The sequence below is a fragment of the Heterodontus francisci genome, chromosome 5, assembly GCF_036365525.1.
Source record: "Heterodontus francisci isolate sHetFra1 chromosome 5, sHetFra1.hap1, whole genome shotgun sequence".
Classification (NCBI taxonomy): domain Eukaryota; kingdom Metazoa; phylum Chordata; class Chondrichthyes; order Heterodontiformes; family Heterodontidae; genus Heterodontus; species Heterodontus francisci.
The window spans coordinates 61,735,502-61,753,692 of NC_090375.1; the positions used below are offsets into that span (position 1 = coordinate 61,735,502).

The 18,191-nt window shown below is 52.2% G+C and overlaps 8 non-coding genes across 8 annotated transcripts; 5 read left to right on the forward strand and 3 right to left on the reverse strand.

Moving 5' to 3' along the window:
- Positions 1 to 6,340: 6,340 nt before the first annotated feature.
- Positions 6,341 to 6,433, forward strand: trnay-gua (transfer RNA tyrosine (anticodon GUA)). Its single transcript has 2 exons — positions 6,341 to 6,377; positions 6,398 to 6,433. It is a non-coding gene; the product is annotated as a tRNA-Tyr (tRNA).
- Positions 6,434 to 7,706: 1,273 nt separating this feature from the next.
- trnar-acg (transfer RNA arginine (anticodon ACG)) lies at positions 7,707 to 7,779 on the reverse strand. Its single transcript has one exon. It is a non-coding gene; the product is annotated as a tRNA-Arg (tRNA).
- A 1,412-nt stretch (positions 7,780 to 9,191) lies between these two features.
- trnay-gua (transfer RNA tyrosine (anticodon GUA)) lies at positions 9,192 to 9,284 on the forward strand. Its single transcript has 2 exons — positions 9,192 to 9,228; positions 9,249 to 9,284. It is a non-coding gene; the product is annotated as a tRNA-Tyr (tRNA).
- Positions 9,285 to 12,037: 2,753 nt separating this feature from the next.
- Positions 12,038 to 12,130, forward strand: trnay-gua (transfer RNA tyrosine (anticodon GUA)). Its single transcript has 2 exons — positions 12,038 to 12,074; positions 12,095 to 12,130. It is a non-coding gene; the product is annotated as a tRNA-Tyr (tRNA).
- A 1,273-nt stretch (positions 12,131 to 13,403) lies between these two features.
- On the reverse strand, positions 13,404 to 13,476 carry trnar-acg (transfer RNA arginine (anticodon ACG)). The gene has a single exon. It is a non-coding gene; the product is annotated as a tRNA-Arg (tRNA).
- A 1,412-nt stretch (positions 13,477 to 14,888) lies between these two features.
- trnay-gua (transfer RNA tyrosine (anticodon GUA)) lies at positions 14,889 to 14,981 on the forward strand. Its single transcript has 2 exons — positions 14,889 to 14,925; positions 14,946 to 14,981. It is a non-coding gene; the product is annotated as a tRNA-Tyr (tRNA).
- Positions 14,982 to 16,295: 1,314 nt separating this feature from the next.
- Positions 16,296 to 16,388, forward strand: trnay-gua (transfer RNA tyrosine (anticodon GUA)). The gene is made up of 2 exons: positions 16,296 to 16,332; positions 16,353 to 16,388. It is a non-coding gene; the product is annotated as a tRNA-Tyr (tRNA).
- A 1,273-nt stretch (positions 16,389 to 17,661) lies between these two features.
- On the reverse strand, positions 17,662 to 17,734 carry trnar-acg (transfer RNA arginine (anticodon ACG)). The gene has a single exon. It is a non-coding gene; the product is annotated as a tRNA-Arg (tRNA).
- Positions 17,735 to 18,191: the final 457 nt, after the last annotated feature.

An 18,191-nucleotide genomic window follows, 5' to 3' on the forward strand; every position in this document is an offset into this window, starting at 1 on the left:
TAGTGTAATGGATAAGGCTTCCGTCTGTGGATCGCAAGCTGATAGCGTGCACTCCTTCCTGGCTGGCAGATTTATGCAAACTTTGCATTATGACTCGGGACACCAGGCAAGCTGACTTACTTGGGCGCGCCACCTTTGGCGTCGCTTTCTCAAGTCCCTTCTCAGCGCAGTAGGCACTCTCATTATCTGAAAGTCCTGACTTGGCAATGCCAAGTGACGCACACCACGATAAGCATCAACTGCTGCGAGAGGAACTTCAACGCGGTGAAAGCCGCACTTTGGTCTGTCCGAAATTTGATGGTCTTCCGGTGCGAGGAGCTGTCGACGACCGAGCGTTGCCGATTGGCACATTCCAAGGTCCAGGACTATGTCCCGAGGGACGCACTGAAGCTTGGCAGGTGTCCCTCCTAGTTGACCTGCGCCTGTAACTGTAATTGACATGACAATTGTGAAACGGAAGGGTTGGGAAGAAACTCATGACAGTATTGAAGGAAACTGATCTCCCTTGCAATGTTTGCATTTTTTGGTGCTGTTTGGAAACTGTTTGGCAATGTAATTTTTACAGATTTTTATGAATAAAGTATTTTTTTTTTCCCAAAATATACTTTATTCATAAAAATCTGTAAAAATTACATTGCCAAACAGTTTCCAAACAGCATCAAAAAATACAAACATTGCAAGGGAGATCAGTGTCCTTCAATACTGTAATGAGTTTCTTCCCAACCCTTCCGTTTCACAATTGTCATGTCAATTACAGTTTTACATTTACAGCAATTGAGAATATTAACGATACAGTTCGAGGGGTTTCCCATGGATTCAGCCCCTCAGTCCAGCTTGGTGGGGGAACCTTACACTGTGGTCTTTCCCCGTTGAGCCTTTGCTGCGGCTGCCCCAAGCTTTCGTGCGTCCCTCAGCACGTAGTCCTGGACCTTGGAATGTGCTAGTCTGCAACATTCGGTGGTGGACAACTCTTTGCGCTGGAAGACCAGCAAGTTTCGGGCAGACCAAAGGGCGTCTTTCACCGAATTGATAGTCCTCCAGCAGCAGTTGATGTTTGTCTCGGTGTGCGTCACTGGGAACAGCCCGTAGAGCACAGACTCCTGTGTTACAGAGCTGCTTGGGATGAACCTTGACAAAAACCACTGCATCTCTTTCCACACCTGCTTTGCAAAGGCACATTCCAGGAGGAGGTGGGCGACCGTCTCTTCCCCACCACAGCCAACGCGGGGGCACTGTGCGGAGGGGGCGAGACTTCAGGTGTGCATGAAGGATCTGACGGGGAGGGCCCTTCTCACCACCAGCCAAGCTATGTCTTGGTGCTTGTTTGAAAGTTCTGGTGATGAGGCATTCCGCCAAATGACTTTGACGGTCTGCTCGGGGAACCATCCGACATGATCCACTGTTTCCTTTTCCCGTAGGGCCTTGAGGACATTCCGTGCAGACCACTGCCTGATGGACCGGTGGTCAAAGGTGTTTTCCCGCAGAAACTGCTCCACGAAGGATAGGTGGTACGGCACCGCCCAACTGCATGGAGCGTTCCGCGGCAATGTGACCGGGCCCATCCTTCGCAACACCGGGGACAGATAGAACCTCAGCACGTAGTGACACTTGGAGTTTGCGTACTGGGGATCTACACACAGCTTGATGCAGCCGCACACGAAGGTGGTCATCAGGATGAGGGCCACGTTGGGTACATTTTTCCCGCCCTTGTCCAGAGATTTGAACATCGTGTCCCTCCGGACCCGGTCCATTTTAGATCCCCAGACGAAGCGTAAAATGGCTCGGGTGACTGCCACGGCGCAGGAGTGGTGTATGGGCCAGACCTGCGCCACGTAGAGCAACAACGTGAGCGCCTCGCACCTGATGACCAGGTTCTTACCCACAATGGAGAGAGATCGCTGCCCCCACATGCCCAACTTTTGTCGTACCTTGGCTACTCGCTCCTCCCATGTTTTGGTGCACGCCCCGGCCCTTCCGAACCATATCTCCAGCACCTTCAGGTAGTCTGACCTGACGGTGAAGGGGACAAAGGATCGGTCAGCCCAGTTGCCCAAGAACATGGCCTCGCTCTTGCCGTGGTTAACTTTGGCTCCCGAGGCCAGTTCGAACTGGTCGCAGATGCTCATCAGTCTGCGCACGGACAGCGGATCCGAGCAGAAGACGGCGACGTCATCCATGTACAGGGAGGTTTTGACCTGAGTGCCTCCGCTGCCTGGGATTGTCACCCCTCTTATGCTCGCATCCTTCCTAATAGACTCAGCAAAGGGTTCAATACAGCAAACAAACAAGACCGGGGACAGAGGACAGCCCTGTCTGACTCCAGATTTGATCGGGAAACTTTCAGATTCCCACCCGTTGATTGACACTGCGCTACTGATGTTTGTGTAGAGCAGTTGGATCCAATTGCAGATTCCCTCCCCAAACCCCATTTTGGAAAGCACGTCCATCATGTAGGTGTGCGATATCCTGTCAAAAGCCTTCTCCTGGTCCAGGCTGATGAGGCAGGTGTCCACCCTCCTGTCCCGTACGTAGGCGATCGTATCCCTGAGTAGCGCGAGACTATCAGAGATCTTCCTGCCGGGTACAGTACAGGTCTGATCGGGGTGAATCACCAACTCCAGAGCAGACTTGACTCGACTGGCTATGACTTTGGACAGAATCTTGTAATCAACATTAAGCAGTGAGATGGGCCGCCAATTTCTGATTTCTGCCCTCTCCCCCTTCTGCTTGTAAATGAGGGTGATGATGCCTTTTCTCATGGACTCTGACATGCTGCCGGCCAGGAGCATACTCTCGTATACTTCCAGAAGGTCCGGGCCGACCCAGTCCCACAGGGCCGAGTACAACTCGACCGGTAAGCCGTCGCTCCCAGGGGTTTTACTCGTCTCGAAAGACTCGACGGCCTTTGTCAGCTCGTCCAGAGTTAGCGGCTTGTCCAGTCCCTCCCTCCTGCTGTCATCTAAGACCTCTGTGATAGATGACAGGAAGGACTGGGAGGCTCTGCTGTCTGTGGGCTTCGCGTCATACAGCCCAGCATAAAAGGATTTGCTGATCCTTAGTATGTTGGACTGCGAAGACGTTACCGAGCCATCTTCTTCCTTCAGGCTGCTGATAACAGAGCTCTCTCTGTGTACCTTTTGGAAGGAGTAACGCGAGCACGTCTCATCCTGCTCGTTGGACCGGACTCTGGACCGGAAGATGATCTTGGAGGCCTCCTTGGCAAAGAGCGAGGCCTGCTGGCTCTTCACCTCTTGGAGGTCCTCCTTGACCTCGACCCCCATTGACTGCAACCGGAGTAGATTTTGCATACTTTTCTGGAGTCGGGACAGTTCCCTCTGTCTCTCTCTCGCCTTCTGAACACCTTTGTGGATGAAGAACCTCTTGATGTTCTCCTTAATCGCTTCCCACCAGTGAACTGGAGACTCAAAGAGGGGTTTCACGGTCCTCCAACCTTTGTAATCCCTTTTGAGTTCCTCAACGTTCTCTGGGGTCAGCAGTGTCGCATTGAGCTTCCACGTCCCTCTGCCAACCCGCTGGTCGTCCTGTAAGTGACAGTCGGCCAGTAAGAGGCAGTGGTCGGAGAAGAACACCGGCTTGACGTCAGTGGATCCGACCGTGACAGCACGGGACACAAACAGGAAGTCAATCCTGGAACGGGCAGACCCGTCCGATCTTGACCATGTGTATCTGCGCTGCGCTCTGTCTGCAGGTTTGCTGAAGACGTCGTGCAGTTTGGCATCCTTAACTGTTTCTATTAGGAATCTGGACGTAGCGTCCAGTTTGCTGTCGTCACTGCCGGATCGTCCAGCCGCATCGATGATGCAGTTGAAGTCACCGCCTAGGATGACCGGCCTGGACGTCGCCAGCAGCAGTGGGAGCTGCTGGAAGATGGTCAGCCGCTCGCTGCGTTGTACCGGGGCGTACACGTTGATTAACCGGAGCGGAGCGTTGTTGTACATCACGTCTGCTACGAGGAGGCGGCCGCCCACCACCTCCTTAACTTCGGAGATGGTGAAGTTACCTCCCCGCAGCAGAATACCCAGGCCGGAGGAACGGCAGTCATTATCCCCCGACCAGATCGATGGCCCGTGGGACCACCATCGCGACCACTGCCTGTAGGTGCTGAGGTGTGGTATTCCACACTCCTGCAGAAACAGTAGGTCAGCTTTGACCTTGGCAAGGTAATCCAAGGTTGAAACACATCGCGTAGTAGATTTAATGCTACGCACATTAATGGAAGCAATTCTTACACCCATTTTTTACTAAAAGTTAGTTGTTGCTTCCCATACCATTTGTCCTCGCTAGTCCCAGTCCTTCCCCTTCGGGATGTTCCTGCATACCCATCGTGTGCGCAAGCAGTTTCACGTTGGTTGGGCTCAGAAACCCCTCCTGATTTTTCCTGCAGGGTTTGTGCCGCTCGGGTGACATCGGGGGGGTCTTGTAGGCAGAGAGGATTGGGTTGTCCTCAGCTGCTTCCATCTGTTCCTCCTCGAAAACATCACAGCTCCTGGTCTCCCGGAGCTCAGGTGAGCCAGACGTGTCTTTGCTCCCGGTGTCCCGGAGCTGAGATGCGTTGGCCACGTCGTTACGTGCGGGGCATTGGGGTTGGGGCACGCCGGGCCCATCACAGCTTCCAGTGCCCGGGGGCTGGGATACTTTATCATCCATCTTGGAGTTCTGCCGCCTCTTTTGAAGGGGCTGTCGTTCCAGCATTTCCCCGTCCAGTGAAGAGGAGTTGTTGCAGTCTGATTCAGAAGAGAGCCTCCTCTTGCCACTGGTTTGGGTGGTGGCTTTGGGATGTTTTTTCCTTGTGGTTTTCCTATGGACCACTTGCCACTGACCTGTTTGTCCATCTGCTGCCTCCTCCTCCATTGATTCTGTCTGTGGAGGAGGGGTTTCCGGGCGCTGGGTAGGTGCTGGGTCGTTGGTTTCAGCTGCCTCCCCTTTCTTTTCAGGTTGAAGTTCCTCACTGCGGAGAAGGTTGCTGGTCTCCTTTCGAACAGCGGACGCCTTCGTCGAACCTTCTCGCGGCCTTTCCTTGGACCTTGCCGCCTGAGCATAGCTGAGGCAACGTTTGGGGCAGGTCTTGTAGAGATGGCCTGCCGCACCGCACAAGTTGCAACACTTAGTCTGCTTACAGTCCTTGGTCTGATGGCCTTCCTCCTTGCAGTTCTTGCAAACAACCGTGCTGCAGTTGGCTGCCATGTGACCAGATTTGCCACAGGTGCGGCAAACTCTGGGCTGTCCAGCGTAGACCAAGAAGCCTCGACTTCCCCCGATAGCGAAGCTGGAGGGAGGGTGGAGGATGGCTCCACTGGGATCTACCTTCAAGGTCACCTTGACCTGCCGCTTGCTGGTCCAAATCCCAACGGGGTCCTTGACATCAGTGCTGCTGCCGGCCACCTCGACGTACCTGGCGAGAAAGGTGAGTACATTCACCACCGGAACATGGGGGTTGTAGAGGTGAATCGTCACCACCCGGTCCCGTTGTGACGGAAGCGTGAAGAGCGGCTCCGCTGTGAGGATCGACAGTGGCGCCCGGTCCCCTTTCTCCTTGAACGCCTTCAGGAACTTGATGCATCCCGCCACGTTCCGGAACGTCACGTCGAAGTATCCACTGCTGGGGAAATCCTGCAGGCAGAAGACGTCCGTCGCTTGAAATCCGCAGCAATCGAAGAGAATTTTCTTGATGAAGAAGGTGCGATCGACCGGTGCATCTCCTTCCTTGTCCTTCACGACCACCCGAACGGTGTTGCGCACTCCCTGGCCCGAAGCTCGAAAATTGGTTATAGCCATTTTACTCAAAGCTTCCCCAGGATCAAAAGGCAATGATCATGGTCTCTTCTCAATCAAATAAGCACTGATAAGAACAGATACTAAACTTGATCTTCGCCAAAAGGCCGAGAAGACCAGCAAAATTCGGACAGACCAAAGTGTGGCTTTCACCGCGTTGAAGTTTCTCTCGCAGCAGTTGATGCTTATCGTGGTGTGCGTCACTTGGCATTGCCAAGTCAGGACTTTCAGATAATGAGGGTGCCTACTGCGCTGAGAAGGGACTTGAGAAAGCGACGCCAAAGGTGGCGCGCCCAAGTAAGTCAGCTTGCGTGGTGTCCCGAGTCATAATGCAAAGTTTGCATAAATCTGCCAGCCAGGAAGGAGTGCACGCTATCAGCTTGCGATCCACAGACGGAAGCCTTATCCATTACACTACTCGCACAAGCTGCGGGGAGCAGCTGGCGGCTCACGGTGCCACAGTGCTGCGCCATCAATAGGCGCACAAGGCCCTGAGTGGCCAAAAGTGCATGGCACTAAATCAGCTGCATGTGCCACAACTCCTGCTCCTTCGATAGCTCAGCTGGTAGAGCGGAGAACTGTAGAAGAAAATCAAAACACTGACATGCTTAGGTCGCTGGTTCAATTCCGGCTCGAAGGAACAACGGCCTTTTTCCACTACGTCTGCACAATGCCACAATTTGCTCGAGGCAGCACTCTAAATTTCACAAGTACACAACGCGCTCGGATCTTGCGAACAAGGCGCACCAACCCCCTTTTCCTCTCTCATAACAGCCCGCACACAGTTCTTTCACTTCTGCACTTGCACCTGCTGCTCAGCACACAGCCCTGTACCTCAAAAATACACTTCCGACACAACATTACACAACTCTTCAAATTTCACCTCCGATAAAGTGCAATGCACATCCCTTACTTTCAATACACTACATCAGCTGCCTCACTACACTTGCCGAACTAGCTTATATTTACAATGTACATTTACATTTCATCACCAACATTCTCCGCTGCCACAGCCCCAGGGCTTTTACACAGTTTCCAGCCGCTCGCTATACTATGGCGCCAGACTCTTACAGAGTGGCCTTTCCTCACGCACCCTTTTGCGTCAGCTGCCCCAAGCAGGGAGTTCTTTGAAGTAGTATGCTCAGCACTCACTAGAAAACAAAAGAAATCTTGTGTCAGTCAGACAGGGTTCTAGGCTGCACCCTGACGCTCGGGGTGGCTGCTCGTTTCCGCTCAGCTGGCTTGCCTTGCGCAAGCTCCGGCTCTTTTTGGCTTCGTCCATGGTTATTGTGGCTTGCGGTCCTGCAGCTGGTCGCCTGCTGGTGCTCGCACATGCTGATTGGAGCAAAGCATTGAATGCCTTGAGGCAGCCGGCCAAGCCGAAGCAGGATTTCCCTGCTGCTCACGGACCAAGTTGAGGGTGGTGCTGAGGAGCTCCTGCCAAACAAGCTAGGCTAACAACCCCAACAACACTGGGGAATTAGCTCAAGTGGTAGAGCGCTCGCTTTGCATGCGAGAGGTAGCGGGATCGATGCCTGCATTATCCGCTTCTTTCTTAGCTCCGCTCCGCTTGGCCAGTTCTTGGCACTCAACAGTGGCGCCGGCTCTTCTTCTCCCAATTGGTTGCACCTGCTCAGCCACAAAGTGCTGAAAAGGCTTCATATCCTTTCTTGTGCTGTGGCAAGCAAGGCTTCTTGACTTTTCCACCTTGGAAAGCTGAGTTGAGTGAAGGGGAAAAGAAAAGGCTTTGCAGCATTGCATACTTTGAGTGCGGATTGCATTGAGGAGCTTCGCATTTTGAGAGTGAAAAATGCCTACGCCGCTATGAAGGCACTTGCCCTGCAAGGAATCAGGCAGCACGGCCAGCTCGCAAGCGCAGAAAGTCACAATGCATAGTTTGTACAAAAACAGCACGAGCCAGGTAGGAGTCGAACCTACAATCTTCTAATCCGTAGTCAGACACGTTATCCATTGCGCCACTGGCCCCAAAGGTACATTTGCACTTGCAGCTCACAGTCTGCACAGCTGCGGTGTTTGCAGCTCCACGGGTGGGAATGGTCAGAGTCGCTTGGTGATCAATCAGCAAAGAGAATCACCTTCACTGCTTCCCTTCCATGCTTGAGCTTGAACAGTGGTGAAGTACACGAGCATGCAAAGCAAGGTTATCCTTAGGTTTCTGCCGCAATTCCAGCTCAAAGGTGCAGCTGCCATTTTGGAGTAAGCAGCAATTAGCCGAAGCCAGTGCTCTTAACTTGACAGGTTGCTTTGAAGGAACATGTTGTCGCCAATGCGCAGAATGTCTCCTTTGCTCTCTGAAAACACCCTGCACACAGCTGTTTCACATGTGCAGCTGCTTCTGTGCGCCAGCAGACCGTTGCTTTTTCTTTCCAAAAAGAGACTTTTTTGATAAAATTTGCAAGCATACATTACATAACAGTTGAAATTTGACATGACATCAAGTGCAATACAGATCAGTTTCTCTCATTACACTACAAGAGGTGCCTCACTGTACTTGCCAGCATTTCACGTGCGACATTCTGTGGTGCGTACAAGCAGCTCCGTGGAGCAGTAACTCTTCCAAACACTCAGTACTTCCTTGGAAGAAAAAGAAGCCTCCTGTCAGTCACACAGGCTTCTCGGCTGCTCCTTCACACTGGTGGCGGTTGCTAGTTTCCGCTCACTTCGCTTGCCTTCCGTCAGCTCCAGCTCTTTTCGGCTTCTTTCATCATTTTTCTGGCTTGCGGTCCTGCAGCTGCTCGCCTGCTGGTGCTCAGACATGCTGACTGGAGCAAAGCATTGAATATGTTCTCGCAGGCGGCCAACCGGAAGCAGGATTTCCTTGCAGGCCGCAGGTCAACTAGGAGGGACACCTGCCAAGCTTCAGTGCGTCCCTCGGGACATAGTCCTGGACCTTGGAATGTGCCAATCGGCAACGCTCGGTCGTCGACAGCTCCTCGCACCGGAAGACCAGCAAAATTCGGACAGACCAAAGTGCGGCTTTCACCGCGTTGAAGTTCCTCTCGCAGCAGTTGATGCTTATCGTGGTGTGCGTCACTTGGCATTGCCAAGTCAGGACTTTCAGATAATGAGAGTGCCTACTGCGCTGAGAAGGGACTTGAGAAAGCGACGCCAAAGGTGGCGCGCCCAAGTAAGTCAGCTTGCCTGGTGTCCCGAGTCATAATGCAAAGTTTGCATAAATCTGCCAGCCAGGAAGGAGTGCACGCTATCAGCTTGCGATCCACAGACGGAAGCCTTATCCATTACACTATTCGCACAAGCTGCGGGGAGCAGCTGGCGGCTCACGGTGCCACAGTGCTGCGCCATCAATAGGCGCACAAGGCCCTGAGTAGCCAAAAGTGCATGGCACTAAATCAGCTGCATGTGCCACAACTCCTGCCCCTTCGATAGCTCAGCTGGTAGAGCGGAGGACTGTAGAAGAAAATCAAAACACTGACATCCTTAGGTCGCTGGTTCAATTCCGGCTCGAAGGAACAGCGGCCTTTTTCCACTACGTCTGCACAATGCCACAATTTGCTCGAGGCAGCACTCTAAATTTCACAAGTACACAACGCGCTCGGATCTTGCGAACAAGGCGCACCAACCCCCTTTTCCTCTCTCATAACAGCCCGCACACAGTTCTTTCACTTCTGCACTTGCACCTGCTGCTCAGCACACAGCCCTGTACCTCAAAAATACACTTCCGACACAACATTACACAACTCTTCAAATTTCACCTCCGATAAAGTGCAATGCACATCCCTTACTTTCAATACACTACATCAGCTGCCTCACTACACTTGCCGAACTAGCTTATATTTACAATGTACATTTACATTTCATCACCATCATTCTCCGCTGCCACAGCCCCAGGGCTTTTACACAGTTTCCAGCCGCTCGCTATACTATGGCGCCAGACTCTTACAGAGTGGCCTTTCCTCACGCACCCTTTTGCGTCAGCTGCCCCAAGCAGGGAGTTCTTTGAAGGAGTATGCTCAGCACTCACTAGAAAACAAAAGAAATCTTGTGTCAGTCAGACAGGGTTCTAGGCTGCACCCTGACGCTCGGGGTGGCTGCTCGTTTCCGCTCAGCTGGCTTGCCTTGCGCAAGCTCCGGCTCTTTTTGGCTTCGTCCATGGTTATTGTGGCTTGCGGTCCTGCAGCTGCTCGCCTGCTGGTGCTCGCACATGCTGATTGGAGCAAAGCATTGAATGCCTTGAGGCAGCCGGCCAAGCCGAAGCAGGATTTCCCTGCTGCTCACGGACCAAGTTGAGGGTGGTGCTGAGGAGCTCCTGCCAAACAAGCTAGGCTAACAACCCCAACAACACTGGGGAATTAGCTCAAGTGGTAGAGCGCTCGCTTTGCATGCGAGAGGTAGCGGGATCGATGCCTGCATTTTCCACTTCTTTCTTCGCTCCGCTCCGCTCGGCCAGTTCTTGGCACTCAACAGTGGCGCCGGCTCTTCTTCTCCCAATTGGTTGCACCTGCTCAGCCACAAAGTGCTGAAAAGGCTTCATATCCTTTCTTGTGCTGTGGCAAGCAAGGCTTCTTGACTTTTCCACCTTGGAAAGCTGAGTTGAGTGAAGGGGAAAAGAAAAGGCTTTGCAGCATTGCATACTTTGAGTGCGGATTGCATTGAGGAGCTTCGCATTTTGAGAGTGAAAAATGCCTACGCCGCTATGAAGGCACTTGACCTGCAAGGAATCAGGCAGCACGGCCAGCTCGCAAGCGCAGAAAGTCACAATGCATAGATTGTACAAAAACAGCACGAGCCAGGTAGCAGCCGAACCTACAATCTTCTGATCCGTAGTCAGACACGTTATCCATTGCGCCACTGGCCCCAAAGGTACATTTGCACTTGCAGCTCACAGTCTGCACAGCTGCAGTGTTTGCAGCTCCACGGGTGGGAATGGTCAGAGTCGCTTGGTGATCAATCAGCAAAGAGAATCACCTTCACTGCTTCCCTTCCATGCTTGAGCTTGAACAGTGGTGAAGTACACGAGCATGCAAAGCAAGGTTATCCTTAGGTTTCTGCCGCAATTCCAGCTCAAAGGTGCAGCTGCCATTTTGGAGTAAGCAGTAATTAGCCGAAGCCAGTGCTCTTAACTTGACAGGTTGCTTTGAAGGAACATGTTGTCGCCAATGCGCAGAATGTCTCCTTTGCTCTCTGAAAACACCCTGCACACAGCTGTTTCACATGTGCAGCTGCTTCTGTGCGCCAGCAGACCGTTGCTTTTTCTTTCCAAAAAGAGACTTTTTTGATAAAATTTGCAAGCATACATTACATAACAGTTGAAATTTGACATGACATCAAGTGCAATACAGATCAGTTTCTCTCATTACAAGAGGTGCCTCACTGTACTTGCCAGCATTTCACGTGCGACATTCTGTGGTGCGTACAAGCAGCTCCGTGGAGCAGTAACTCTTCCAAACACTCAGTACTTCCTTGGAAGAAAAAGAAGCCTCCTGTCAGTCACACGGGCTTCTCGGCTGCTCCTTCACACTGGTGGCGGTTGCTAGTTTCCGCTCACTTCGCTTGCCTTCCGTCAGCTCCAGCTCTTTTCGGCTTCTTTCATCATATTTCTGGCTTGCGGTCCTGCAGCTGCTCGCCTGCTGGTGCTCAGACATGCTGACTGGAGCAAAGCATTGAATATGTTCTCGCAGGCGGCCAACCGGAAGCAGGATTTCCTTGCAGGCCGCAGGTCAACTAGGAGGGACACCTGCCAAGCTTCAGTGCGTCCCTCGGGACATAGTCCTGGACCTTGGAATGTGCCAATCGGCAACGCTCGGTCGTCGACAGCTCCTCGCACCGGAAGACCAGCAAAATTCGGACAGACCAAAGTGCGGCTTTCACCGCGTTGAAGTTCCTCTCGCAGCAGTTGATGCTTATCGTGGTGTGCGTCACTTGGCATTGCCAAGTCAGGACTTTCAGATAATGAGAGTGCCTACTGCGCTGAGAAGGGACTTGAGAAAGCGACGCCAAAGGTGGCGCGCCCAAGTAAGTCAGCTTGCCTGGTGTCCCGAGTCATAATGCAAAGTTTGCATAAATCTGCCAGCCAGGAAGGAGTGCACGCTATCAGCTTGCGATCCACAGACGGAAGCCTTATCCATTACACTACTCGCACAAGCTGCGGGGAGCAGCTGGCGGCTCACGGTGTCACAGTGCTGCGCCATCAATAGGCGCACAAGGCCCTGAGTGGCCAAAAGTGCATGGCACTAAATCAGCTGCATGTGCCACAACTCCTGCCCCTTCGATAGCTCAGCTGGTAGAGCGGAGGACTGTAGAGGAAAATCAAAACACTGACGTCCTTAGGTCGCTGGTTCAATTCCGGCTCGAAGGAACAACGGCCTTTTTCCACTACGTCTGCACAATGCCACAATTTGCTCGAGGCAGCACTCTAAATTTCACAAGGACACAACGCGCTCGGATCTTGCAAACAAGGCGCACCAACCCCCTTTTCCTCTCTCATAACAGCCCGCACACAGTTCTTTCACTTCTGCACTTGCACCTGCTGCTCAGCACACAGCCCTGTACCTCAAAAATACACTTCCGACACAACATTACACAACTCTTCAAATTTCACCTCCGATAAAGTGCAATGCACATCCCTTACTTTCAATACACTACATCAGCTGCCTCACTACACTTGCCGAACTAGCTTATATTTACAATGTACATTTACATTTCATCACCAACATTCTCCGCTGCCACAGCCCCAGGGCTTTTACACAGTTTCCAGCCGCTCGCTATACTATGGCGCCAGACTCTTACAGAGTGGCCTTTCCTCACGCACCCTTTTGCGTCAGCTGCTCCAAGCAGGGAGTTCTTTGAAGTAGTATGCTCAGCACTCACTAGAAAACAAAAGAAATCTTGTGTCAGTCAGACAGGGTTCTAGGCTGCACCCTGACGCTCGGGGTGGCTGCTCGTTTCCGCTCAGCTGGCTTGCCTTGCGCAAGCTCCGGCTCTTTTTGGCTTCGTCCATGGTTATTGTGGCTTGCGGTCCTGCAGCTGCTCGCCTGCTGGTGCTCGCACATGCTGATTGGAGCAAAGCATTGAATGCCTTGAGGCAGCCGGCCAAGCCGAAGCAGGATTTCCCTGCTGCTCACGGACCAAGTTGAGGGTGGTGCTGAGGAGCTCCTGCCAAACAAGCTAGGCTAACAACCCCAACAACACTGGGGAATTAGCTCAAGTGGTAGAGCGCTCGCTTTGCATGCGAGAGGTAGTGGGATCGATGCCTGCATTCTCCACTTCTTTCTTAGCTCCGCTCCGCTCGGCCAGTTCTTGGCACTCAACAGTGGCGCCGGCTCTTCTTCTCCCAATTGGTTGCACCTGCTCAGCCACAAAGTGCTGAAAAGGCTTCATATCCTTTCTTGTGCTGTGGCAAGCAAGGCTTCTTGACTTTTCCACCTTGGAAAGCTGAGTTGAGTGAAGGGGAAAAGAAAAGGCTTTGCAGCATTGCATACTTTGAGTGCGGATTGCATTGAGGAGCTTCGCATTTTGAGAGTGAAAAATGCCTACGCCGCTATGAAGGCACTTGCCCTGCAAGGAATCAGGCAGCACGGCCAGCTCGCAAGCGCAGAAAGTCACAATGCATAGTTTGTACAAAAACAGCACGAGCCAGGTAGGAGTCGAACCTACAATCTTCTGATCCGTAGTCAGACACGTTATCCATTGCGCCACTGGCCCCAAAGGTACATTTGCACTTGCAGCTCACAGTCTGCACAGCTGCAGTGTTTGCAGCTCCACGGGTGGGAATGGTCAGAGTCGCTTGGTGATCAATCAGCAAAGAGAATCACCTTCACTGCTTCCCTTCCATGCTTGAGCTTGAACAGTGGTGAAGTACACGAGCATGCAAAGCAAGGTTATCCTTAGGTTTCTGCCGCAATTCCAGCTCAAAGGTGCAGCTGCCATTTTGGAGTAAGCAGCAATTAGCCGAAGCCATTGCTCTTAACTTGACAGGTTGCTTTGAAGGAACATGTTGTCGCCAATGCGCAGAATGTCTCCTTTGCTCTCTGAAAACACCCTGCACACAGCTGTTTTACATGTGCAGCTGCTTCTGTGCGCCAGCAGACCGTTGCTTTTTCTTTCCAAAAAGAGACTTTTTTGATAAAATTTGCAAGCATACATTACATAACAGTTGAAATTTGACATGACATCAAGTGCAATACAGATCAGTTTCTCTCATTACACTACAAGAGGTGCCTCACTGTACTTGCCAGCATTTCACGTGCGACATTCTGTGGTGCGTACAAGCAGCTCCGTGGAGCAGTAACTCTTCCAAACACTCAGTACTTCCTTGGAAGAAAAAGAAGCCTCCTGTCAGTCACACGGGCTTCTCGGCTGCTCCTTCACACTGGTGGCGGTTGCTAGTTTCCGCTCACTTCGCTTGCCTTCCGTCAGCTCCAGCTCTTTTCGGCTTCTTTCATCATTTTTCTGGCTTGCGGTCCTGCAGCTGCTCGCCTGCTGGTGCTCAGACATGCTAACTGGAGCAAAGCATTGAATATGTTCTCGCAGGCGGCCAACCGGAAGCAGGATTTCCTTGCAGGCCGCAGGTCAACTAGGAGGGACACCTGCCAAGCTTCAGTGCGTCCCTCGGGACATAGTCCTGGACCTTGGAATGTGCCAATCGGCAACGCTCGGTCGTCGACAGCTCCTCGCACCGGAAGACCAGCAAAATTCGGACAGACCAAAGTGCGGCTTTCACCGCGTTGAAGTTCCTCTCGCAGCAGTTGATGCTTATCGTGGTGTGCGTCACTTGGCATTGCCAAGTCAGGACTTTCAGATAATGAGAGTGCCTACTGCGCTGAGAAGGGACTTGAGAAAGCGACGCCAAAGGTGGCGCGCCCAAGTAAGTCAGCTTGCCTGGTGTCCCGAGTCATAATGCAAAGTTTGCATAAATCTGCCAGCCAGGAAGGAGTGCACGCTATCAGCTTGCGATCCACAGACGGAAGCCTTATCCATTACACTACTCGCACAAGCTGCGGGGAGCAGCTGGCGGCTCACGGTGCCACAGTGCTGCGCCATCAATAGGCGCACAAGGCCCTGAGTGGCCAAAGGTGCATGGCACTAAATCAGCTGCATGTGCCACAACTCCTGCCCCTTCGATAGCTCAGCTGGTAGAGCAAAGGACTGTAAAGAAAAATCAAAACACTGACATCCTTAGGTCGCTGGTTCAATTCAGGCTCGAAGGAACAACGGCCTTTTTCCACTACGTCTGCACAATGCCACAATTTGCTCGAGGCAGCACTCTAAATTTCACAAGTACACAACGCGCTCGGATCTCGCGAACAAGTCGCACCAACCCCCTTTTCCTCTCTCATAACAGCCCGCACACAGTTCTTTCACTTCTGCACTTGCACCTGCTGCTCAGCACACAGCCCTGTACCTCAAAAATACACTTCCGACACAACATTACACAACTCTTCAAATTTCACCTCCGATAAAGTGCAATGCACATCCCTTACTTTCAATACACTACATCAGCTGCCTCACTACACTTGCCGAACTAGCTTATATTTACAATGTACATTTACATTTCATCACCAACATTCTCCGCTGCCACAGCCCCAGGGCTTTTACACAGTTTCCAGCCGCTCGCTATACTATGGCGCCAGACTCTCACAGAGTGGCATTTCCTCACGCACCCTTTAGCGTCAGCTGCTCCAAGCAGGGAGTTCTTTGAAGTAGTATGCTCAGCACTCACTAGAAAACAAAAGAAATCTTGTGTCAGTCAGACAGGGTTCTAGGCTGCACCCTGACGCTCGGGGTGGCTGCTCGTGTCCGCTCAGCTGGCTTGCCTTGCGCAAGCTCCAGCTCTTTTCGGCTTCTTTCATCATTTTTCTGGCTTGCGGTCCTGCAGCTGCTCGCCTGCTGGTGCTCAGACATGCTGACTGGAGCAAAGCATTGAATATGTTCTCGCAGGCGGCCAACCGGAAGCAGGATTTCCTTGCAGGCCGCAGGTCAACTAGGAGGGACACCTGCCAAGCTTCAGTGCGTCCCTCGGGACATAGTCCTGGACCTTGGAATGTGCCAATCGGCAACGCTCGGTCATCGACAGCTCCTCGCACCGGAAGACCAGCAAAATTCGGACAGACCAAAGTGCGGCTTTCACCGCGTTGAAGTTCCTCTCGCAGCAGTTGATGCTTATCGTGGTGTGCGTCACTTGGCATTGCCAAGTCAGGACTTTCAGATAATGAGAGTGCCTACTGCGCTGAGAAGGGACTTGAGAAAGCGACGCCAAAGGTGGCGCGCCCAAGTAAGTCAGCTTGCCTGGTGTCCCGAGTCATAATGCAAAGTTTGCATAAATCTGCCAGCCAGGAAGGAGTGCACGCTATCAGCTTGCGATCCACAGACGGAAGCCTTATCCATTACACTACTCGCACAAGCTGCGGGGAGCAGCTGGCGGCTCACGGTGCCACAGTGCTGCGCCATCAATAGGCGCACAAGGCCCTGAGTGGCCAAAAGTGCATGGCACTAAATCAGCTGCATGTGCCACAACTCCTGCCCCTTCGATAGCTCAGCTGGTAGAGCGGAGGACTGTAGAGGAAAATCAAAACACTGACATCCTTAGGTCGCTGGTTCAATTCCGGCTCGAAGGAACACCGGCCTTTTTCCACTACGTCTGCACAATGCCACAATTTGCTCGAGGCAGCACTCTAAATTTCACAAGTACACAACGCGCTCGGATCTTGCGAACAAGGCGCACCAACCCCCTTTTCCTCTCTCATAACAGCCCGCACACAGTTCTTTCACTTCTGCACTTGCACCTGCTGCTCAGCACACAGCCCTGTACCTCAAAAATACACTTCCGACACAACATTACACAACTCTTCAAATGTCACCTCCGATAAAGTGCAATGCACATCCCTTACTTTCAATACACTACATCAGCTGCCTCACTACACTTGCCGAACTAGCTTATATTTACAATGTACATTTACATTTCATCACCAACATTCTCCGCTGCCACAGCCCCAGGGCTTTTACACAGTTTCCAGCCGCTCGCTATACTATGGCGCCAGACTCTTACAGAGTGGCCTTTCCTCACGCACCCTTTTGCGTCAGCTGCCCCAAGCAGGGAGTTCTTTGAAGTAGTATGCTCAGCACTCACTAGAAAACAAAAGAAATCTTGTGTCAGTCAGACAGGGTTCTAGGCTGCACCCTGACGCTTGGGGTGGCTGCTCGTTTCCGCTCAGCTGGCTTGCCTTGCGCAAGCTCCGGCTCTTTTTGGCTTCGTCCATGGTTATTGTGGCTTGCGGTCCTGCAGCTGCTCGCCTGCTGGAGCTCGCACATGCTGATTGGAGCAAAGCATTGAATGCCTTGAGGCAGCCGGCCAAGCCGAAGCAGGATTTCCCTGCTGCTCACGGACCAAGTTGAGGGTGGTGCTGAGGAGCTCCTGCCAAACAAGCTATGCTAACAACCCCAACAACACTGGGGAATTAGCTCAAGTGGTAGAGTGCTCGCTTTGCATGCGAGAGGTAGCGGGATCGATGCCTGCATTTTCCACTTCTTTCTTCGCTCCGCTCCGCTCGGCCAGTTCTTGGCACTCAACAGTGGCGCCGGCTCTTCTTCTCCCAATTGGTTGCACCTGCTCAGCCACAAAGTGCTGAAGAGGCTTCATATCCTTTCTTGTGCTGTGGCAAGCAAGGCTTCTTGACTTTTCCACCTTGGAAAGCTGAGTTGAGTGAAGGGGAAAAGAAAAGGCTTTGCAGCATTGCATACTTTGAGTGCGGATTGCATTGAGGAGCTTCGCATTTTGAGAGTGAAAAATGCCTACGCCGCTATGAAGGCACTTGCCCTGCAAGGAATCAGGCAGCACGGCCAGCTCGCAAGCGCAGAAAGTCACAATGCATAGTTTGTACAAAAACAGCACGAGCCAGGTAGGAGCCGAACCTACAATCTTCTGATCCGTAGTCAGACACGTTATCCATTGCGCCACTGGCCCCAAAGGTACATTTGCACTTGCAGCTCACAGTCTGCACAGCTGCAGTGTTTGCAGCTCCACGGGTGGGAATGGTCAGAGTCGCTTGGTGATCAATCAGCAAAGAGAATCACCTTCACTGCTTCCCTTCCATGCTTGAGCTTGAACAGTGGTGAAGTACACGAGCATGCAAAGCAAGGTTATCCTTAGGTTTCTGCCGCAATTCCAGCTCAAAGGTGCAGCTGCCATTTTGGAGTAAGCAGCAATTAGCCGAAGCCAGTGCTCTTAACTTGACAGGTTGCTTTGAAGGAACATGTTGTCGCCAATGCGCAGAATGTCTCCTTTGCTCTCTGAAAACACCCTGCACACAGCTGTTTCACATGTGCAGCTGCTTCTGTGCGCCAGCAGACCGTTGCTTTTTCTTTCCAAAAAGAGACTTTTTTGATAAAATTTGCAAGCATACATTACATAACAGTTGAAA